General features: G+C 37.9%; 1 protein-coding gene across 2 annotated transcripts in view; it reads right to left on the bottom strand.

Annotated features, from left to right (window-relative positions):
- Positions 1-23,551, bottom strand: part of LOC135205819 (hydroxymethylglutaryl-CoA synthase 1-like) — a 640,683-nt gene extending 617,132 nt beyond the window's left edge. Inside the window, exon 1 of one of the 2 annotated variants that reach the window (XM_064236994.1) lies at positions 23,405-23,551. The gene's annotated coding sequence lies outside the window, so the exon portion shown is untranslated. The remainder of the gene's footprint in view (positions 1-23,404) is intronic. The other variant, XM_064237005.1, reaches the window with a different exon arrangement.
- Between the last annotated feature and the right edge of the window lie 2,043 nt (positions 23,552-25,594).

Genomic DNA, 25,594 nt, shown 5'->3' with positions numbered 1-25,594 from the left:
GATGGTGGCGAGTCTACTAAGATGGCGGCGCGCGAGTTTCAAAATTATTATCGGTGGTTCGGGGGACTTTCAGAAACCTTTCGTATCTTGAAAACTTTTCGTATGAAGAGCCATTAAATTTTTCGTATTGGCTTTCGTATCTTGAGTTTTTCGTAAGTTGAGCCTTTCGTATCTTGAGGTACCACTGTATTCTTTGGAGTGATGAAATGTACCCAGCTCACTCTCTGAAAGAGCGAACAGTGGACATATCCAACTGCAGAGAAGTTCCTCACAATCTTGAAAGACTCAGAGAAAGACTGATCATTAGACACTTCTTCATGGGAAGTCAGTCAGCAGTGGATAAAGGTACCAACACTCAATGAAGGGTGCTGATCCTTCATAAGTACAACACACCAATAGGACAAAGTAATGACTAATCTGGATCAAGCAATACAAAGTCCAAAGTGCAGAAGATCATGAAGGTTTCAGGTGGCGAAAGACAGCATCTGAGACGTAGTCACAATATGACACCCGCCTTTTGAGGGGTGATGTTGAGAACAAACCATGCAAATCGTCTGTCTTGTTCGCCAATGATGTTGAGAGACAAGATGATGATTCTTGCGAGGCATGTGCACACTAGATGAGAGTCAAATGCCTTCTAGAGGCCGAGGTCCCTGACAAGACAGAAGTTTCTTATCAGTAATTGAATCCCAACCAAGGAGAAACAATACTTCTTAGTGAATAACCAATGTGGATGTGGACCTACGTCTTCACAGTTGAATCGGAGAGAAGTTAACTCATGATTCTGATCATCTAGGTGTTTTACAAAGGACTGAAAAAGTTATTCTGCTATTTCATTGCAGCTCGGTGAGAAAGTTGGTGTTTTCAATGAAGGCAGAGAGTCTTTCAGTAATGAAAACACAAGGATTTTACTGACTGAAGAACCACTTCTTGTGGGATGGATCAGAGAGGAATCTTCTATTTACTCTGGAATTAGAGCTAGTGGACAGGGAACAGTTGAAGTCTTCCGTTATTCATTTACAATTCGGGGTGAACAAAGAATAATTGAACACCTTATGAATTAGAAAATGTATATTAGAAGACAAAACTCCAATTGTCTGAAGAAAATCATTCTGCTTCATCACAGCAGCCGATGAAGCAGGTGCGATGGAACAGAATACTACAGACTTCTGTTATACCATAGGGTAAACAAAGAGATCATAATGAGTCTAATGAGATATAGTATCTCTGTCTACAAATTGTCGCAACAACAAATGATGAGCACGAGACATGGGCCTTATGCGAGAATTCCAAGCCAACCACAGACCTAAGCCTGTGATTGCTGGGCAGAGAGATTCGAATTGATAGTTAATCCTCGATGGAGGAGAAACGGTACTAAGACGAACAGAATATCAAAGCGAAGGCAGTATTCTGCCACTTGCTTGACTCCTTATATTGAGTTGCCTGGTAGCGCATTCCATGATGGAATGCGTTCAGCTAGAACCATCAAGCACAAAAATAATACACTCAAGCACCTGCATTTTAACCGAAATGGGAGGGAAAGAAACCCCTTTGTTCAGTGACAAAGCAAATGTAGCTGTGTTGTTATCAAACAATACCATATTTCTTCTCAAAATCAAAACCGGAAACTCTTGAGAGTCCCGAAAGGCTGTCCTGAGTTTCAGGTTAATTAAGAGAAGGTACTATTTGTCTTGGTCACATACCAAACGAATAAACTTACCGTTATGCACCTATTACTCGGACGGTGCAACTGATAACAGAAGCATGTCGAGAGGAGAATATACTTGTATATTTGTAGGCTGTAAATCTCGCTCCAGCCTAATTCTTCTTCATTCGAGAGACAAGAGTAAAGACTGGAAGCAGACTTCCTTCATTCTCTAATGAACAGAGCAAAGGTGAAGTTTTCCTGAAGGGAGACTTCTACGGTGATAACACGACTAGTTCAAGCCGAACTGGTTGTTACCAAAACAGTAGCACTGGAGAGATGTTCAAACTTCTCGGTGCTATCCATCCGGAACAAATTGACATATGTTCGGTAAGATGCTAAGATTGAACCAAAAACATAGTCTCTGGGATTCGAATTCTGAGGAGTAGACTCCATAGAATTCCTCTTATTTCCTTGTTCATTTCAGTGTAACCAGGAAGTAGAGGGAAAAAAAGGAGAGGAGGATTGACTATTCATGCCCACTTTTCTCTGAACTTGAGGTGTTCTCGCTGTCAAACAAAGCATTCATTCCCTACAACTGTTTTGTTCACGCGAATATGAGCAAAAGTTGAGCGGAGTTAAATGCAGTAAAAGCTGGTTAGAACTTGCCACGTCTTGCTACGCATCTATCTTCTCCATGATCGAACCTCACATAGAGGACTACACAGAGGACATCACCCTATCTCCTTTAGATGCCTTGTCCCGAGGAACAGCGACATCGATCTTTGCACCTAAACAATAGCCATTCCTGGCTTTCACAGGGGGACCGAGCCACCAACGCGGCTAGGTCCTTTCTCTCACCCTGTGCCACTGTCATGATGGAGAGAAGACTTCCTATCACTGACTGTGGATGTATGACCCCCCTTGGAGGTTTGTACACTCAGAGAGACTCGTACAAGAGTACCTGACACAGCCCTGGGTCATTGGAACCAGAGACAGGAGAACGAACCTGGGTTCGAATTCTTGGGGCTCCCGAGACACTATATCTTGGAGATAGTGTCCAGTTCCTGCTCCGGAAAGAGCAGGTGAGCTGAAGAGACCGCCACTGCTCCCTCCCCAGGGAAAGGATGCAGACCCTTAGAAGTCTACAGCGAGACTTCTTAGGGATGGAGAAACTACCTTTGTGTTGAAATTATATCCTCCGATAGCTCAAAATGGTCCACAGCACATAATTTTCTTTGAGAACGGAACAACGGTAGGAATTTTAGGCACTGGAATTAAATTACAAAACAAGAAATCAATTTGTGTTTACCTTAAATCTTGCTGGTATTCGCCTAACGCAAAGAGACGAAAACTGACCTAACGTTCTTATATAACTCCCCTATACACATTTGGCCAAACATGCAAATTAACTTAGTATATATACTAAGATACTTAGCTAGTTCGATGTCTTCATGAAGATAGGTACAGGAAGTAATTACATAATATAACTAATACAGAATGGCAGTGCTCGCCACTATTATCGGGACCCATAAAGCTCCCCTTAAATTGTCATGTGCGCACAGAAACCCAGACAGTAGCACATTACGCCAATGTTAAGGAGGAAAAACAAGTGGAGGGAAACTCTTGTCACATTTGCAAAATACAGGTGAAAAAATATTACAATTAAAAAATAATAATTAGTAATTAATAATTTGTAATTAATAATTAGTAAATCACAATAAATCTACAGTAACATTAATGATAAATAAAATACACTTTTCTTTTAATGGAAATGGAAATTAACTTTGTCATTTTATGACATTCTCAGGCCAAGCTCTCTCTCAAAAAAAAAAAAAAAAAAAAAAAAAAAAGTGATTTCTCACATAAGAATAAACTTAACTTACAGAGCTCCTTGTTTTACAAGCTCTCTACTCTCTAGTGTAGCTCTAGTTTTGCTAGCTCGTTGAGGATGTATTTCAATCATTTGACCAAGGGGATGAGGTATTTCAGAACTAGGAACATCAGTATTCACATTATCATCAATATTACCTATAAGTTCCTCATTCACTGGTTCACTAACCTCTAGAGGTACAGTAGTACCTCGAGATACGAAAGGCTCTACTAACGAAAAACTCAAGATACGAAAGCCAATGCGAAAAATTTTACTGCTCTACATACGAAAAGTTTTCAAGATACGAAAGGTTGTTGCTGTAAAGTCCCGAGATTCGCCCGGACCACCGAGAACAATTTTAAAACTCCCGCGCCGCCAACTGAGTAAACTCGCCACCATCCTCCCGCTCTCCCATTGGTTCCTGATGCTAGTCACCCCATAAGGTCCTGCTCTCCTATTGGTCAGCATCTACCCCTTGTGCTTTAAGTATTCTATTGGTAAAAGGATGCTGTAAATTGAAAAACTTATTCATGCAATACATTTAATAAAAAAAAAAAACATTAGGTAAAGATAGAATAAAGAATAGAAAGGAATGGTTATTATACTGTTTGGTAGTTTCAGTAGTTGAAGAGAGATAATGAAAATTTATGGCTTACTGTGAAAGTGATTGCTTGTCGATTGTTCGATACTCGTAAGTGCTGGATGTAAACAGACGTTTGGAAGCTTTTTTTTTTGTTTGTTTATTAGTTAATGGTTACTTAATAATTATTTGAAATGAGTACATGCAATACATTTAATAAAAAAATTGTGAATTAGATATCATAAAATATAAAATAAATCAGACTGCCAACAAATATGTATTTTTTAGAATTCTTCTTCTGTTTCATTATTACGTTACGTATACGCATGTTTCATTATAGCTGTCAGTAACTCGGTATATCTCCATTAGGTAAAGATAGAATAAAGAATAGAAATGAATGGTTATTATACTGTTTGGTAGTTTCATTAGTTGAAGAGAGATACTAATGACAATTTAAGGCTTACTGTGTGCTAGGAAAAATGATTGCTTGGCGCTTGTTCGATACTCGTAAGACGGGTAAGAGCTGAATGTAAACAATCGATTGGAAGGTTTGTTTTTTGTTTGTTTGTGTATTATAGTTAATGATTAATTAATAATTATTTGAAATGAGTACATACTGATTATTTATACATTTTATTGGCATATTCTAAGCTTTTAGCTTTTAGGTTTAGATGTCAGAATCATAGACTAGGCTACAGTAGCAACTGCTAACATAGGCTAGGCTTATTGCTAAGGGACATATGCTAAAGTCCTAATATATGCAGTAAAAATGGGGTTGGACATTACATGCAGTTGAATATTACTCAAGTATGTACAGTATTTTGCCTTTTTAGAGTCATATTTCTTCCGTCGGATCGGCGTTGTAACCCTAGAACATGTGTTTTAGGCCTGGAAATATAATTTACTGGGGTGTTTTTGGATGGCTTGGAACAAATTAGCCATTTTACATGTAAAATGTGTTCCAAGATACGAAAAACTCATAATACGAAGGCCGCCTCGGAACGGATTAATTTCGTATCTCGAGGTACCACTGTACAAGCTTTTCAACTGTTCGTGTACTGACATGACCTTTGCAGTACACATCTACAGAACATGTGACTCCTTCTGAATCAGGTCGAAGCTCAACAATTCTACCTAAAGGCCACTCACTTCTTGGAGATTCAACTTGGACCAAAACAACATCCCCAACTTTAAGATTATCAATTCCCTAGCTCTCTCAGAATCATAATCACGTTCTCTTAAGGAAATTAAACTATATATCCATTCTTCCATGCCTTCTCAAACTTGGAAATGATACAAGACAATAAGGAAAATTGCTTATTCAATTGATCATGGTCCATGTAAGTAGGATCAGATTTATCCTCTAAACTAATGGTGGCATAGCTTCAATTGATCTGCCATATAGATGTGAAGGTGACAAGGGTTCTGGAGATATCCTATCACTGTTGATATAAATAAGCAGTCTATTATTAACACAAGATTGAATCTCAACAACCACAGTCTGAAGTTCATCTAAACTGACTCTCTTATGATACAAAATCTTTCGCAAACAATTCTTAACCTTAATCATCCTCTCATAGAAGCCACCTTGCCAAGGTGCTCTGGGAGCGATGAATTTCCAAACAATTCCACGATTACTAAAATATTCTCGTATTTGAGGACGGCTACATATTTCCTCAAGAAACTTGGCAGTTACTTTAAAGTTTGTTCCATTATTTGAAATTATTTGTTTGGGAACAGACCAGGTGCCACAAAACCTACGAAAAATTAATAAGAATGATTCTGCTGTCATATCCCACATCTAGGTGAACTGCTCTTGTAGCTGTACAAGTAAACAAGCAGATATAAACCTTCCTTGGCTCATTATCTTCAGTCTTTTAATGACAATAGGCCCAGAATAATCAACACCTACATTCTCAAATGGTCTGTTCAAAACAACTCTATATAAAGGTAAAGAAGGGAGACCAGGGTAAACACAGGGTTTACCTTCAACTTTCCTGGAGATAGTAACAGATTTTCTAATCACTTTGCATACTGCTTGCCTTCCCTTGGGGATCTAGAGTTGTCGATAAATAGTAGCAAGAGTTTCCTGTGCTCCTCCATATAAATTATACCTATGTGCCTTTAGAATGAAAAGGTTAGTTAGATGTTTCCCATGATTAATGGATAGATATGGTCCAGAGAGAAATCCGCGAATCCAGGGAATGCAAATACAGATGGCCAACTGTAAAAACAAAAATTAAGGATACTAATCTGGCATTCAAGAGCACTGCCCTAAGAAATGAGAGGAGATCCCTCAAACATCAACACTACATGCCCCGTCCACTTCGTCCAATAGGCTAGCGAAAGGACGAAAGGGAAGAGGAAATACCGGAAGGAAGAAAAACAGAGGACAAACCTCCGAAGTTCCCCTTGGTAATTTCCAAAGCGTAAGCGTAAATTTCTAATGAATACACTGTCTCGGCCTGAACGTTAAAGGGCGAAAAACATGATAAGGGTGTGTGTACATCCTTGCCGCCGACCCTTAAAACATGAAGTAGAAAAGTGGCTAGCAAGGCTACCACAAAAAGTGGGTTTGCATATTAATTACTAAAGTCAATTAATTATTAACATCAAGCACAACACATACTGATTCAAAACAACAAAATAGAGATCCCACCGGGAAAATTGTGATCAACGGCTGGCCAACATCTCACAAACAAACATCTTCCTCGGAAGACGGCCAAAAGCAAAGTGGAGTGTTTACATCCGGGCAGTTGGATCCTCTCTGCCTACCAGATGGTAGTTACTGCCTAACCACCTTGTTCAAGAATTTAACAGCCTTAATGCAACCTACGCTGAAAGTAATCGCTAATGTGAAGGACCGAGAGTTTGTATATCGTGTAGGAACAAATTAATGCTAATGTATTAAAAAGAGATTCAGACCAAGAAAAGGACAAAGTAGGTATTGGAGAACACAGAACCCCATCAGCTGAGAACCCTGGTAGCTGACTCATTAGCAAGGCACACTAACTATGGCAGGGCAGTTCAAGGCTCAGGCTACTAACAGGCGGGGGCACCAACACCTTACTTCTAACAGGGGAATGAGAAAAGAGCACACACTATGGAGGGATTCAGAACATTCACCGTCATGAACTCAGTTCAACTTGTATTAGAACCTAAAATAAGTTTAATGTCATGTTCTAACTTGCCAAGTTTCGGTTATCATAAAGTGCCGATAATAGAGTTATGGCACAATAACATACACAACAGCAGCGCCATTAACCGAAACTTGGCTTATTGCTGAGTTTGGGTTAATAGCGAATTTTGCTCATCAGCACCCTGCCAAGAACAGAACAACCACCAATATCAGGGACTGCTTGCACTATTGGCAATTTGCGGTTAGTGGCGCTTGGTGTTGATTGTGTAGAAGTGTGGCAGGATAAATCAAATCTTTGAATCCCAAGTATAAAGGACAACTATTTCCATTTTCACCCACTAAGAAAATCACAATGCCCCCAGCACTACTAAATCCATCGGGGACATTGGCATAATAAGCATCACTGTACACATCCAACATAAACTTAATACTTTCTCCCAGTCCTGTGAAGTACATACAGCTCTCAAAGGTACAGGCTTTTCTTAGACATTTGTTTGCCTTAATCAGATCTTTTACTTTAGGGATATTTATTTTACTGCTAAGTTCCAATGCATCATATAACAAGTCAGGTCAAGACTTGAATTAGTGCATGACCACCCTAGTTGCCCTACTAGACTTCTAAAATTCTCCTTTTCTTCTTCATTACACTCCATATTCTTATTAACCCTCTCTCAGCACTTACATTTATAGATTCCAGAGATTTACAACACTCATTTTGGTGAATTTTGACACCATGCTCATTCTCTACAGTATCCAGGCCATTGTATCTGAATATAGCATTACTTTGCTCCCTAACCTGAAAATGATTTCTGATTTGAGCAATGATTACACTTTCAAATTTCTTGATTCCTCCCCACAAAAAATCATCTATGCATCAAAAACATACCGGACAAATCTCCTTCACAATACCAATAGAATGTTGCAGGGTCAGTTTTCACCTGATTACATCCCATCTTCAACAGCATCATTAGGACCATATACGTACACATTTTTTAAAATCTCCATAGTACATTTGTAATAAATACATTATTTGAACAGATAATTATATATCTGTAAATAGGATCCATGACCTGAGGGGTCATTGGTGAATTAGGAGCGTCCTACGTGACTATCACAAATCTAGATCACGCTGTGCAATGCCTGCAGTAGCCTGGTTTACGCTTTTTTTGAAAACATCATCGATTCATTATTTGTTAACTTTTCATAAAACCTTCCATGGGAAGCGGTTGACCTGTTAACCTGCGCCGGAAACTTGTAACTTCCGAGCCGGCGGACTACGTATGTCTTTTTATGTGAATCGCTGAGATAGCTAATGTTTCGCTATCGACGTGATGCTTTAAGAATTCAGTTCTATTCTAGTGATCAAACGGAACGGTCTCATGACCGAACTATCTCTCTTGTAATGGAGTTGAGAAATAAAGTTGTTTTACTGTTATCAACTTCTCCGTTTGAATCATCTCCCTTATTCTAAGAACCACCACTTTACTAAGATACAATGTAGGAGAGAAGAAAAGAGGAACCAGTAATGCTTACGAACTACAGTCGTAAGAAAAGACAACCAGTCTTTCGCCAAAGCGGAAGAAATTACAATGCTGGCAGCGATAAAGAAGACTAACTTTAACAAGAACCATATCAGCCGACCGAAGAATTTCAATCATCAGGGCCGTGCGATAAGTCAATAATAAACTGAGGAAACAGGAACTTCAATCAACGCAACTGTAAACATTCTATGAAGACAAAGATATGTCCTTCATCGAGAAGAATACAAGCATCAACATCGACGTTTGAATGACTGTTATCACATATCTCCAATAATCAAAACCGGACGCAGAGCAGCATCGAACATCAACAGAAAGAAGAAACAAATAAAGGAAACAACGCGCGACTCGACAAGCAAGGGACGTGGAGAGTAGGCCAAGCAGGAAGCAAACCGCCGAGGAGAAAGAGGAGGCTTTGTGACGTCCATCACGAATTTGCAGGCGACTTCCTCGACGCGACGAGAAGGAGAGGGAGGCTGTGACGTCAATTCACGACAATCGGAGCGACTTCCGACGCGGAACGAAGGAAGAGGGAGGGAGGCCTGTGACGTCATCGGATTGTCAACAATCTATCCCCATATAAACCAGAGCTAAGTAGAACTTTTATCTATTCAGGTTTTTTCTCAGTGAAGTGTTGTTCATCAAGAGTCGATCATCCAGTATTCTGGGGGTGAGTTATATAGTCTTAATCTTCATTCATTACAGGAATCAATCTTCAACTACGAGTTCTCGCCCGCAGACTTTTTTTCTCGTTGTTGCTAATCGCTTTTTCTTCCAGGAGTTCTCCGTATAATATCTTTATCAAATTACCTATATTAATAGTATCTTTTTGGGGGATTTTCCTATTACTTGCAACACATTTATACAGTATATTGCATATGCGTTTACGTAGTGGTCGAGTGTATTCTTATAGATATTTTGATAGGACCGCAAGGAATAGGAGTGATAAGAAAAAAGTAAAAGTGAACATGGCAACTACTGCGGCTGGCAACCCGAATGTTGTGACGCTCGTTAGTGCGAGGTCAGCAATTGTCCCTTTTCAAGGTCGGGTCAATGGGTTCCTGCCTCAATATGTTGAGGCATGGATCTCATCTGTAGACGCTCATTTAAATGCAAAAAGCATCACAGACCCAGCTGTACAATTACAGGAAGCCAAAAGCTTCATAGACTTTGCTAAAGGAGATGCAAGTGCATATCTAAGAGGTGTTTCTTTCCAAGAAGCGGCTACATGGGACGAGTTCAAAATTAGGTTACGTGCCGTGTATGGCGGTGAAGAGGCTTTAGACGTAGTACTGGCTTTAAGAAATATCCTTAACCAAGCCTCTATGACTCAGCTTAATGTTGTCGAGCGGGTGGCGCTAATTGTCGACCGGCTAAATGAATATCAAGTAAGTTTAAGTAACTCCGGGTGGGTTACAAGTGCCAGAATCGCCGTGAAAGATTTTATCCGTCTCATATACCTCACGAGCATTACATACAGCCATGTTGCCTGAAGCTTTAGTGCGGTGTTTTGACAAAAAGCTGCAGCCCGACAGTACGGAATTAGATGTGTATAAACAAATCGAAAAACACATGTCTAAATGTACTGACCTTGATCCCTCGCTTACTCAAGTTTTTGCAAAAAATGAGAATAAATCACAACAAGTAAACGTGGTCCATAATAATAATCAAGCTGCAGGGATGGTTTGTTATAACTGTAAACGACCAGGTCACATGATTTCAGACTGTCGGACGCGTTTTTGTTCAATACATAATAGTTCCACTCATTCATATAATCGTTGCTTCTCGCGGAATCAACAGCAGAATCCTAAAAACACACAAACAGTTACCAATGAAAACAAAAAGAACGGTCCTCAGTACTATAAAAAGAAACAAGCAAACAGTAATGCTGCTCAACAGCAGAAACAAACAAATCGGGCTTCAGGTACCTCTGTTCCTGGGCCGTCTAGCCAGAACTTGCAAGGTCAAGCGAATTTTCAAGGAGTGCAAAACAAAGCAAATACCACGTAGTTAGCTCCAGGCGGGGAGAGGACGATGTTGGGTCATCCATATCAACATCTTTTGTATCAAATAATCAGTTTAATCATTTATCAGATCATTGTGAAGCAATCGATTTTCCTATGAAACACACGGCCGAGTCCAAAAAATCTGTGCAGGTTCCCGTAGATTTGCAACAAATTCATGCAATTATAAGTCAAGATGAGTTACGACCGACCTTACATGCAGTAAATTTGGACCATAAGTCATTTACTTTGTTCTTTGATTCTGGTAGCCCACGTAATATCATGGATTTGAGGACTCATCATTTACTCTTTTCAAACTTCCCTATAGAGAAGTCCGAAGTAAGACTCTCGGGTATAGGAAATAATGAATTAAATGTGGTAGGAGTAACTCATGTTCAGTACAAGGTCGGTAAGCACATGTTTTCCGATACCTTTATCGTTGTACAAAACATTAATATGTATCCCGCAGTAATTATCGGATACCCGTCTATGGCTAATCAAAACATTACATTAGCCCCTGCAAAACACGGCGTGTATATCAAAGGAAAATTCTATAAGTCTTCTAATACCCTAAAATCAGTTTTAGATAATAAGGAGACAGAAAGTGTAGTCACATATATCGAAGAACCAATCCACTTGTCTCATGAACCAAGAAATAATCCACGCGACCCAACAGAATTCTCGCTCACCCGTAATATCAGCTTGCACGCAAACTCTCGAGCTGAACATAACTTCGAACATATTAGTGCGTGTAAAGAAAACCTTGCCGGGATCTGAAATGTTAATCCTTTCCGACACTCTGAAAACACACGGATTATCCGTCACACAAGCCATTTATACAGTCGGCTCACAACAACAATGTAACATCGAAGTCTGTAATCATTTGAATACCACTTTAGTAATCCACAAAAATCAACATATCTTGGATGTGGAAGTTTATAAACATTGCATTCTTACCGTAGCTGAGATCAATCACGCTCAATCAGTTGTGGATGAATCCCTTTTGCAATCTATAAAAAATAAAATCAATAAGGACATTCAAGAAGAAGAAATTCAGCAGAAATTTTTGAATCTTTTAACTGAATATCATTATGTTTTTTCCACTACGGATGGAACCTTAGGAAAAACGGATGTCATCGAGCATCAAATAAGGCTAAAGGACAAACAGAAAGTAATCTATGTACCTTCGTACAGACTTCCTATGAAATTCCAGAATGAGATAACTGAGGAAGTAGGTAAAATGCTAAAAGAAGGAGTCATTAGGAAATCAAACAGCCCTTATAATTTTCCGTTAATAGTAGTACCCAAAAAAGATCGAACTTGGCGGATATGCGTCGATTTTCGTCGCTTAAATGAGGAAACAATCCCTGACCGATTCCCAGTGCCATGTACTGACGATATTCTATCTTTACTAGGTCAGAACAAATATTTTACCAGTTTGGACTTACTAAAAGGCTTCCATCAGATTCGTTGGAAGAAGAAGAGAGTATCCCATACACTGCCTTCAGCACAGCCAGGGGACATTATGAATTTTTGCGTATGCCTTGTGGTTTACGTTGTGCTCCTGTAACTTTTACTAGAATGATAAACATTGTGTTTGGAGACTTGTTAGGAGATATCCTACATGCCTATATGGACGACCTAGTAATCTTTTCTAATACCTTAGAAGAACATCTACGTAAATTAGAGTTAGTGCTACAAAGACTAAGGCAGCATAACCTAAGGGTAAAGATAAGTAAGTGTGAATTTTTCAAAACAGAACTAGTCTATTTAGGTTTCACGGTGTCTAGTCAAGGTCTTAAAGTAGTCCATGATAAGGTATCGGCTATCCGTAACTTCCCGATACCTACAAACGTCAAGGGAATACAGCAATTTCTAGGGTGTAGCGGGTACTACAGGAGGTTCATTAGGAACTACTCCATCATAGCCGCTCCCCTAACCGATCTTAAAAAGAAGGGCGTAGATTTCATATGGTCTGAAAAACATCAACAGGCGTTCGATAAATTGAAAGATGAACTGTGTAGTTCTCCTATCTTGAAATTTCCTGACTTCGGTAAGGAATTCTTTATTGCAACAGACACCTCAGACCTAGGAGTAGGTGGTGTATTGCTTCAACAATATGATAAACAGTTTTTCCCTATAGCTTTTTATTCACGTAAACTGAGACCTTCCGAAAGTAAATATGCAGTAATAGACAAGGAAGGGCTCGCTATTGTTAATTCACTTGTGCATTTTAAGTTCATAATATACGGTTATCCCGTCAAGGTTCTCACTGATCATAAGCCCCTAACCGACTTCTTTAAAGGCTTTAGTTACAGCCCTAAGCGAACTCGGAGGCATATGATCATCCAAGACTTTGGTGCGAGGATCGGGTATTTACCTGGGAAAGCAAATATCATTGCTGACGCATTATCACGCAACCCCTCGTCATCTTGTACAGAGCCATTAGCTGAATTAATAGATATCTCAACCTCCACGCCCATTGTTAAAACTATATCTGAACGGGAAGATCTGGGCTGGAGTGCTGAACTATTACAGACGGAACAAAGAAAAGATCAGCAAATAGAAAAAATCATAAATGCGTTAAACGGAAATCCGAAGGAAAAGGAATATATAAAGTATAAGCAGCAGAATTATATAATCAAAGATAATATCCTGTGTAGATCCGTGACGAGGAAAACCCGCAACACACCACAGTTGAATAACAACCAGGTGGTGGTACCTATCTCACTCATACCCACTGTCTTAAAATGGTTGCATGAAAATCCACTGCATGGACACCCGGGTTTTTCCATCATGTCACAGAAAGCCAAATCTTTATTTTACTGGCATACGATGCTTACAGATAAAAAAAAGCACACAGTTAATTGTCGCACTTGTCAAGAATACAAAAGGCACACGAAGACACCTGTCAGCCTAGGGGCTTACCCCGTGCCAAATCAACCCTTTGAAAGAGTACACTTAGATTTATTAACAGGGTTTTACGAGTCAGACAGAGGAAATAAGCACCTCCTAGTAATCATAGATGCCTTGACTCGATAAACAGAACTGATAGCGTTTAAAACAAAAACCGCAGTCGAGTGCGCTAGGAAGTTTTACGAGTGCTACATTTGTAAACATGGAATTCCACACACAATCATATCAGACTCGGGCGGGGAGTTCAATAATCATTTCCTTAACTCCTTGTGTGAATTCCTTTGCATAAAGAAAATCAATACCATGATCTATCACCCAGAGTCTAATGGGCTAGTGGAAAGGGCAAATCGTAAGGTTTTAAACATTTTAAGGGTCACCTTAGGGGGACAGACCCCAACTGGGACATTGCCATACCTGCGGTACTAAGCACACTTAATCACTCATATCATGTGTCTATTAAAATGACACCGCACGAGGCACTGTACGGTATCCCAGCTAGAACACCTTTCCATGTATTAACGCCTACAACCAATTTATCAAATCCTCTAAAGGATGTTATGGATGCAAGCATAAGTCGATATAATATACTTCGTAAGAATCTAGAAGAAGCAAAAATTATAATGAAAAGAAATCATGATAAAATAGCTAAGCCAACTAGAACATATGCCGTGGGCGATAAGGTATACATACAAGTATACGTACGTAAAGGTCTAAATTACAAACTGACACCTAAGTTTGAAGGCCCGTTTAACATTTTAGAAACATTAACGGCCAATAGATTTAGGGTTCAAAATGTATCCCAACCCACTGATATGAGAATCGTTCCATTGGCACATATCAGAATCTAAAGAAAGGTAGATGGAGTGAGGGAAAAATGGTTGTATTTATGAAACTTGTATAATAATTTATATATATATAAATCTATCATATTTGTATGTAAACATATTCTTTAACATGAGTTATTACATATATTTTACTCATTACAGGTTTCCAAAATGAATCTGTTATTGTTAGGAGTGATATTGTTCGTTCAGACATCTTTGTCGTGTGGAAAGAGCGCTAAAACGAAAGAAATAGAATTTAATCATGGCACTATTATCGAAAGAACCCAGGACATTTTTATTACATCGAGTAATATAGTCATAGAAGTGGATATGCAGGCGATCTTTTTGCCTGAGGATGACGTCCTTAACCTAAAGAATGACCTGTTGAGGTTTGCTGTTTCGTTAAGGGAAATGCACCAACGTTATTTTCATGCTAACTCAGAGATTTCGCTAGCTCAAACCCTAAGCGTCGCGGAAATGTTATCTTATGACTTGCAAAATAAAACCGCTGAGGCAGAGGAACTTGCTCGGGACTTGCTGATGTGGTCTGTGGGGCACAATACTCTCGAACGTCGCAACCCGCTTATTTTTGCTGGACTAAACATCTTGGGATCTGTTGCGAGTTTAGGCTTAGGAATTTCAAATCGCCATAAGATAAATAATCAAAATAAAAGAATTGAGTTTTTGCAACACAAAACCGAATTAGCTTTGTCTGAACTTTGCAGCCAGTTATCCTCAATCAATCAAATAATGAGTTTGGTGAACGAACATTCTAGTAATATCGATCAGATTATGGAAGTTCAACACTTGCTGGCTACGTTAGCTTATTATAGTTCGAAAAATATCACATTTTATTGAGAAATCAAAGGACTATGTGGAAGCTATTATGTTAGCAACAAAAGGTGTGTTATCTCCACACCTTATGCCTATTAAAGATCTAACTTTAACTTTGGAGAACGGACGGGAGAAACTAGGTTATATTCCTTTATTAGACGCCCATAAAATAGAGTTTTATTATAGCCTAATATCAGTCAGCGTTGAAAATTATAGGATTATGATCACTATCCCTTTTGATTCTTCCGATGCTTGGCAATCATACAAAATAGCACCGTTTCCAACTTTCATGACGAATAACTCAAGTCCAGTAATATCCAATTTGACGGGACATGTTCTGATTTCTCCTGATAGGAAATCATTTACAGTCATTAAAGACTTAGATAAACTCACTCACTGTTCAGAAGCCATGAATAATAAAGTTTGTACAGCTGACTCTTTTGAATTCTATCCTATATCAATGGATTCATGTGAGTTAGGCATAGTGCTAAACGGCTCTCTCTCCCATACACGCGAAGGTTGTCTGAAGAAACTTTATCCCTTTTACAGTAATAAGTTCAATTACAGAATGAACAATGGCTCCTGGATCCGATACGACAAAGACGGTTTTCAAGTGTCATGCCCGGACGGGACCACCGCCCATTCCCAAGTCTTTGTAGCAGCTGATGGCTGTACAGGGACATCTACAAACTACACAGTCAGAGGGGTCAACACGATAATACGTGAGAAGACATTCTTTGCGAACTACACCTGGGCGACTACAATTATCCCATCACTACCTCTCCCATACAACGCGCGGGTGGCTCATCGTTTGACGCAACTGGCTGAGATGGACCACGCGTTACCGACTTATGCAGGAGGAGAAAATCTTCGTTACTACGTGCTGCTGGCCGTGTTTGGCGTTACAGCAATATTGGTTATCGCCGTTAACATCTTTGCTTGGCGTAGGTTGAGGCGAACACAGAAGGATCTTCAAGGGAACGTTTTGCCGCGTCCAGACGATACTCCTGTTGCGTTAAAAGCCGTCTGAAACTGGCCATTTCACCTGGTGCCTAGGAAAATTGTCTGGAATTGTGTTGTGTGTGAAAAGCGGTCTGTACGCTGGCAATATGTAGGACAAGAAAGACTCCAAGCCTTTGCATTTTGAACAGTTAAAAGTATCTCTCGGGCACCTAATAAAATATTGTAGCCCAATATATATATATCAATATACTCCTAAAAGTATTTTTCGGGCACCTAATAAAATATTGAAGCCCTATGTATTAAACTATTGGTGCGTGTACGTACCTGGAATCTATATCTGTGCACACTTATACTATTATACAATTGTACAATTATATTTATATATTACAAAGAATGACAAGTACTCTTTAACAATTATCCATGATCATGTTTGTATTTTACCAAGTAACCACTATTCTTAATCAGGTTACCTATTACCATAATCTTCATGTATACATGTTAACCTTTTGATTTTTTTTGGTACCTAATAATCATTATTATCAAACATGGATCTATATTTTCCATGCATTTCTCTTTATTTATGAATATGTCCAAAAAGGGTATGTAACAGAACCTTTTTATGCATTTAATCACTTGTTATGATTATATCTAAATATATGTTACGAGCACACTCCTAAGAAACCATGTTTAAAGTAACTTTTGTTATTCAAGGCTTGAATGGTAGCTGTCCGAGCCTAATGTAATAAATACATTATTTGAACAGATAATTATATATCTGTAATAGGATCCATGACCCGAGGGGTCATTGGTGAATTAGGAGCGTCCTACGTGACTATCACAAATCTAGATCATGCTGTGCAATGCCTGCAGTAGCCTGGTTTACGTTTGTTTGAAAACATCACCGATTCATTAATTTGTTAACTTTTCATAACACCTTCCATGGGAAGCGGTTGACCTGTTAACCTGCGCCGGAAACTTGTAACTTCCGAGCCGGCGGACTACGTATGTCTTTTTATGTGAATCGCTGAGATAGCTAATGTTTCGCTATCGACGTGATGCTTTAAGAATTCAGTTCTATTCTAGTGATCAAACGGAACGGTCTCATGACCGAACTATCTCTCTTGTAATGGAGTTGAGAAATAAAGTTGTTTTACTGTTATCAACTTCTCCGTTTGAATCATCTCCCTTATTCTAAGAACCACCACTTTACTAAGATACAATGTAGGAGAGAAGAAAAGAGGAACCAGTAATGCTTACGAACTACAGTCGTAAGAAAAGACAACCAGTCTTTCGCCAAAGCGGAAGAAATTACACATTATCATTACAGCCAGCTTCAACAGGTGGAGTAGGATGCGCTTCACGCTCAAACTGTTCACTCTGTAGGAATGCAGCCTAAATATTAATTGAAGTCACTGCCCCTTTTGGAAAACAACAAAGGACCTCAACATTTCCTTGCTGACAGTGGGAGAATCTGACTGGATTTTTTCTTTTTCCTCAAAACCTCTCACAGCTAGGCGTGCTTTAATTTTCTCTTTTCCATCACTGTTTTCCTTTCCTGTCACCACCCATCGTACTGGCAATGCCTTCTGACCCAAGTTAGGTATTTCCTAATAAACACTAAAATTGTTGCAGATTTTTAGCTGTTCTTGTTTTGCTCTATCAAGTTCCTGACCTGTGTTTTCACAAGCCATTACAATTTCACTGAGTTCTTGCACTTCATCTTCCCAAACTGATACCCATTTTTCTACATCTCTGTTCCAATCAATGGCTCTTATATGTCCACCTTTATATTCAATATTTCTCCAGCAACTATATTTTCCTGAAGAGTTTCCCGCATGGCTGTGAACAGTTCCTATGTGCCATTCATCACTCTTTTGGCAGGAACTTTACTCTATCCAATCTTTGGAATACTCTTGACTGTTAAATTATCTTCAGATGAAGTGACCTCAACTTTGGTGTGGTTCTCTTGTTCTTCCTTTTCATTGTTTAAATTTTCCAATGGATTTATAACGGCTTCTATCTCATTCTTCTTACTATTGTCTGTTTCATCTTTCCTCTTTGATGCCTCAACATATCTTCCTTCTTCAATGCTTCTATAAAAACTGTATGATATTTCCTGAATGTGTTTCATGTGCTCTTACAATATTTGGACCATATTTCAAAATCACTATTTTACCATTTTGACCAATGACTGTTGCTGGTCCTTTCCATTCCTTTTGCTCTTTCCTCTTAGATTATACTTGATCTCCATTCTTAAGGACTTGACCAGTGGTCCTACCTTTGTCTTAGTGCCCATCGTATTTTCTCAAAAGTTTCAGCATCAATAAAGGTTTTTCTTGCAGAATGGCAAGCATTGAGATGTTTAGCAACCATTTCACTAGATGTTGTACCCTTCATTGCAGGAAGTTCATCATTCACGGTACGTACATGGTAGGTTAGGATTCTGCCCATACAAGAGTTGATAAAGGCTAAAACCCCCTACTACTTCGAGACAATTATAACTGTGTGATTACACTCACACAGGCCATTACTGAAGGAAAAATATGCTTCTGTATGCATCACTTAAATGTTCAAGTTGTTGTCAAACTCCCCACCTTCATCACACAAGAATTTCAGATGGGATACCAAACCAGTTTCCAACCATGTCTCCATAATTGTCTCTATTATCTCCTTGGATTCTTTACTTCTTGATACACAAGACTTTGAGAACCTCGTTGCCATATCTATCATATGCAGAAAACATATACAGTGGTCCCCCCGTATTCGCGGGGGATGCGTACCAGACCCCCCGCGAATAGTTAGAATCCGCTAATGTTTGGAACCCCTATAAAAACACTAAAAACAGCCTATTTTGTTAGTTAAAACTTAGGAAAAACCACTAAAAATTTTCATAATTGGTTTTTTTAATAGTTTTATCACAAAAAGTCCATTTTATGATGAAATTGATAACAAAAACCAGGAATTTGTGGATATTTCTCATAGAAAAATACCGCGACGCGAATTTTCTGCGAATAATGCAGGGAAACGTTCCCGAGAGAAATCCGCGAATGTGTGAGTCCGCGAATCCGGAGAACGCGAATACGGGGGGTCCACTGTATATCCCCTATTTTCCATTCCTTTAGGTCTATTGCTACTACTTCATTGAACTCCTTTGCCATATTCACACAAACAATTGGCCTTGATGGTGTTTTCTTATATTTAATGCATATCTCACAGGTATCCAATACTTCTTCAGCATCCTTCAACAACTGAATCAGTTTTTTAGGTCATCATTATTTCTTGTTTTCGTCCAGGCTTCTTTCTCATCCCTCAGTGGAAGGCAATTGTGTCCTGAGAAAGTACATCTCAATTTCAACTTTTTCCATGAATTTCTGCAGTATCACTGTCTAAGTCCAATTTCATTTGTGGTCTCCTCATTGATTTTTTACTGAATAAAAGATGATAGAGCTGTTCGCCACATCTGCTATCACACTTGCTCTGTCACCTACAACGTTCACTGGAAATTTTACTCTCATCATTGACTTATACACATTAACATCACCAAACTTAAACGTTGTTTCACTTTCTTCTTCTTCTATTCTCAATTTTTCCTCATCTGATAGATTGTAGAACTGCAAGCTGTGTCCAGGAGAGCACAATTAATAGATTCTGTCATCAACACTGACATAATTTTTGGATTTTCAGTAACAGAATATAAATTTTACTCCTTTAAGGGCACCATAGACGATATGACCAGCGGTTCAGGTTCCGTTCTGTCTCTGGCATCCGTGTTGCCCATGGACATTCGGATACACTTCAGTCTGCTGAAACCTGGTAGAGTGAGGACATGGATGCTCCGCTCAGTGATGACCTATAGACTACACTTTTGCAGCTGAAACTAGAAACCCCCAGTGAAAAAGGAGAGCCTGAATTGAACTATGGTTGACGAAATGAAATTAATTATCTCACAATTGTTTATTTAATCACAATTGTTTATTTAATCAATCGAAACTTTACCCTGGTGACTGGTTCGATTACCTGAGAATGGAGGAGCAGACTGACATGGAATTATAACATAAATAAAAAAAAAAACACACACACACACAGGCAAACACAATCAAAATCATTGTACAAGAGGTTGCTGGGCACACTTTGCTTACGAGCTACTGTTTATGCAATAATACTAGTGATAGGTGTCTCCTATCTACTTAGTAATGTATGTCAGTGGTTGTGATATGATGTTTTTTGTCACTTCATTTCGTTCATGTCAATTTTGCTGTATGAAAAATAGTTTTAAGCAATAACATAACATGACGTTGTAAAGATATCAGTGACTGCTTTTAACGTCAGTACATATGATTTCTTCCATCTTCGAGAAGAAAAATAGATTAATACGGCATGAATCGTCCATCAGACAAGTGAACGAAAAATTATGAAACTCTGCCACAACTTATTTGAGCGTGTGTGCAGTATGTATGTGTGAGTTTCCTTGAGTATTGGAAGCGCATCAGCCGATTGGAATTAGTCGGAAATGGCTGCTTAAACAAATAATAATAATAATAATTAGAAGCGCAAGTGTGAATGAGAAAAACTTAGCCGCACTAAGGAGTGTGGGTAAGGGAGTTTTGGATAACTTGAGTTGGAGCGAAGTAGAAATAAATGAGAGTATGGAAGAAATGTCAGTTGTTCGTGAGGTTGGAGCAAACGCACGTCTCCAAGGTTTGAATTAGGTTGGTGGAGTGGTTCGGAACCAAGGCTGGCGAGTCTGCATTATATATGCACACTTTCAGGTAGTTTTTTCTTACATGGTTATTACTGAATATCTGTGTAAATTAAGCTCTAATAATTACGTTTGACTCAATGCTGACTTGTCATGGGATGACTAAGTTACAGGTTAAAAACCACAATTAGGGAAATCTGCGATTGTTATTGAATAAAAGGAACTGAAAATCATTTCTAATGTGCAGCAAAAAACATCCAGTCTCAAGAGAGCCCATTTACATACGAATTTCTAAATATTTCTCCATCGTACTTACTTCATAACCGAAATAATAACTTATGAAATTCGGGAAGAATGTAAGGAATTGATAAAGCAATCTGAAGACCACGCATACGATAGTACTAAGAAAAGGTTAACGGTGACCGTTTTTCGCTGAGGGGTTGGAAATCTTACTAGGGACAATCCTGGCTTCATAATTCTGGGAACAGACTTAGTAATAGTTTGTTGCACACAAACAGGCATTACAGCATGAGCAAAATCAGAGGCTCTCCTCTTAGTTTAACTTTCACCAGTTGCCCACCTCCCTTGCAGAGAACTGGCTTTTAAAAAATACAGCAGTCACTAATGCAAGCGTCTTCTTATTACTGAACAGTTAATTCCATAAACTGGCGTAAAACTTGTATGTCTCTCGACGCCGGAAATACGTAATTGTTATTTTACATATCATTTGTCCAAAACCCCTCATGCATGCCATACATACTTAGAAATGCTTACATGCTTCACATTTGTCAAACTGGACAAAAAAGAAAACTTATAAATGGATGATAACAGAAAATAAATCTTTTGAAAAAGATCGATAAAGAATGACAAAGTTTGAAAAAACAATTTCATCAACAGTCCTGAAACTTCTCCTCACTGATTTATGAAAATCCCCGAAATGAAAATACTAAAACAAAGAATATCTCCCCCAAATCAAAACGCATCAACCATCTTACTTGTACGGAGAAATTCTTGCAAAGGAAAATGTCCTTGCGGTCGAACAATTCTTTCATCACAATATTCCAATACTTTCTATTTGAAGCTCCTCCTTTTCTTCAGACTTCACAATAAATAAGAGAGTTAATTTTGCCTACCTAACGTTACTCTTTAGACCTTTCAAAATGATCAAGTCCTCCAGAGCTGACTTGTGTTTCCCTCTGCAGTAAAACCTTTTAGCACATCTCGCACCCTTTCTGTCTACTATCCTAAATGGCAAAATTTCCTCAAAAGCTCCCATTTCTTCTTTTCACAAAGAATCAACACATTTCAGTTCCACAAAGAGAGTTGACTGTAATTCCTAAATATTTCCAAATATCCTCTCCTGACCGTCTTCGCTACCTCTACTGAGTCTAACACAAGGGTTTGGTGGTATATATTCCTAAAAATAGGACTCAACCTCTGGTGAAATACGAAAAAAAAAAACCTTACTTCGTATTCATGCCAAGATCTTAAAGCAAAACTATAACTTCTTTCTCATGAATACTTTGTTTTCTGAAGAAGTCCACACAAATTTATGAGAGGCAAAAAGTTGCCAAATTAAAACTCTTTCCCAACACAAGATATACAGCTATAAGACAAATCATGGACGAAAATAAGTTAGGTCTGACCCTAACACAGCGTTAGCATACACCTATAATACTCAATCTTGACCATTCTTTACGGCTTTTCGACATTCATCTACTTATCTTCTAACAATGACAAATCAATTTAAATTTATGACATTTTAATTACTCCTGCACACAATAACCTGAATCAGCAAAACAGCAATACTCTGGTAAACAATGGGACTCACACACAGCAATACTCCGGTAAACAATGGGACACGCACAAAGTAAATGCCATTAGAGTATAAAATTGTATTCTCCCCTAACCATTAATAGTGAATGTGTTTTGACCAACTCAGAGAGAGAGAGAGAGAGAGAGAGAGAGAGAGAGAGAGCGAGAGAACACACACACACACACACACACACACATATATATATATATATATATATATATATATATATATATATATATATATATAAGATGAATAACTCTGATTAGCGATGAATCCTATCTAGATCTAATAGAGAGCGACAGATATACACAGACTTACTATCCTCTGATAAAATACCTATGCCCGATTTTAGTTCTGTAAAAACAAATATCCCGCACAGTAGTACTCAGGGAGCAAAACCCCGTGTTAAACTCAAGGAGCTGGAACCATTGCAAGACAGAGCAAGCGTAACATGATCTAAATGTAACAAAGAAATATATATTTAGTTATTACAAAAAAAGACGTTCAGTTTATACACGAGTGTTCCCTCTCACTTAAGAAATTGTTATCCCAAACGACAAACAAAAAATCATACTTGTCCACTAAATTCAATGCTAAGTAATTACTTAAGCAAGTGATGACTTCGGCAGCAACGTTAAGTTCGGAGCAGCTGAGCGAGCACTCTTCCAAGTCAGGTACTACTGTGTCCAGTCACCGCAGACCGTCCGTGGGTTCTTCCCAGAGAGGCAACAGCCTTCCTTCCGCTATCTCTCTCTCTATATCTCTCATCGACACTATTTACTATTTCTTTATTTTGTTTTCACACAGTATTATCTTCATTTGCTACAGATAAATAATTTCAAATGACGAATAATCAATAAAACTTTACACTAATTCATATACATTATAACAAAAATAAAAAGGAAAAAATATTAATGTAAATGCACACAAATGGCAACTGACCAGTCTGTTGGGACTTACCCATTACCTACGGAATTCTTTGATATTTCCGGTTCGTGCATTCCCTCAAAACATTTAATCTAGGGATGCCTACAAATATACAACACTTCATAAAAATTACAACTTTCAAAATAATATGAAAGTTTAATTAACATTTTTCAAACAAATTACTTGACTCACGGTTACCGCATACCAGATGGTAAAATTATTAAAATTTAAATAGACACATATAGTATAACTATACTACCACCGTTACTGCCACTTTCCTTTCTAATGACGTCACAAACTAAAGTACACAATATACTTGTATGAATATAAGGCAAATCATATAAAAAATGGTCAAAGGAAATGCTGCAAGTTGCTGTAATCTGTTTGGTGACTAAGAAACAACTAATTACGAACAAGTTCATCTTGAAGAGGTGTGATGTAGCAGTACCGACAAGATAGGAAAAAAAAACATTTAATAGTTTTGCAGTTGCATCATATTTAGAATATGTCAAATATATTATGACACTAAAGAGAGTACTACTTGCTGTAGTGCAAATATGGTTACAAAAATAAAGGAAAAAAATATATATTTTTCATCCTGTACCACATATGAAAACATAATACTAATATTTATTGTGTATCCACAACACATTAGAAATCGTAATGTGTTTACTTTGCGATAACTTGCATATACTATATAGTAATGAAACATAATTAAACAAAAGATAATTTTTCAGTTTCGCTGTGTACTTTATGAATACTACACTTAAATGTTCATGTATGTGTGACTATGCATATACGTACACACGCACACACATAGATATATATATATTTAAAAAATATGTAAATATATAATATATATATATATATAATATATATAAATATATATATATATATATATATAGTATTATTATACAATGTTATATATATATATTATATATATATATATTGGATATATATATATATGTAATATATAATATGATGTATGTAGTATGTATGTATGTATGTAGGTGTAGTATGTGTGTGTATATATATATATATATATATATATATATATATATATATATATATATATATATATATATATATATATATATATATGAATAACTTTATCACGAAGTATATAAAACGTGATGCTATGTATAAATAAAGGGTTTTTTTTTGCCACGAAGGAAAAAAAATGAAAAAGCGAGATAGCCAAGTACTTTCGATCCTGTTCGGACCCTCAGTAAAGGGTCCGAACAGGACCGAAAGTACTTGGCTATCTCGCTTTTTCATTTTTTCCTTCGTGGCAAAAAACCTTTATATATATATATATATATATATATATATATATATATATATATATATATATATATATATTAATGTTAAATACTTTTTTTCTGTCTTTGGGAATGTAATTTTCTCAGATGTTCACTTGTGGTTTTTTTCTTGTTAATATTTTGTTTGTTTTTTTTCTCCTGAAAATGTCATTATGCTTAAGAGCTTTGTTCTTTTATGCCAGTTTTGTGTTCAATTACGTACTTGCCATTTTGCTTACATCTAAAATTTATAGCTCATTGATGTACTTGATATTATTTATTTATTTTTTAAAAGAATAATTTACTGCTGTGGTCCATTTTAGTGTGACTCCTGATGTACTGATTTTTCATTTTCTCTGTTTTTACCCCTGAAGATGGGATTTGTATCCCGAAATCTAGGTGATGGAAATGAATAGAAGGAAGAGAAGTAGAAGGATGAGGAGGGGGAGGTGGAGAGGCCAGTCACTCCCGCATCCTTCTTACCCCTAGAACTGCACACCATAGGCGAGATGCAACTTGTCCTCTTGAAGGAGCTG

The sequence above is a fragment of the Macrobrachium nipponense genome, chromosome 11, assembly GCF_015104395.2.
Source record: "Macrobrachium nipponense isolate FS-2020 chromosome 11, ASM1510439v2, whole genome shotgun sequence".
Classification (NCBI taxonomy): Eukaryota; Metazoa; Arthropoda; class Malacostraca; order Decapoda; family Palaemonidae; genus Macrobrachium; species Macrobrachium nipponense.
Note: the sequence above shows the minus strand (reverse complement) of the source record. Positions and strands in the feature narration are given on the sequence as shown.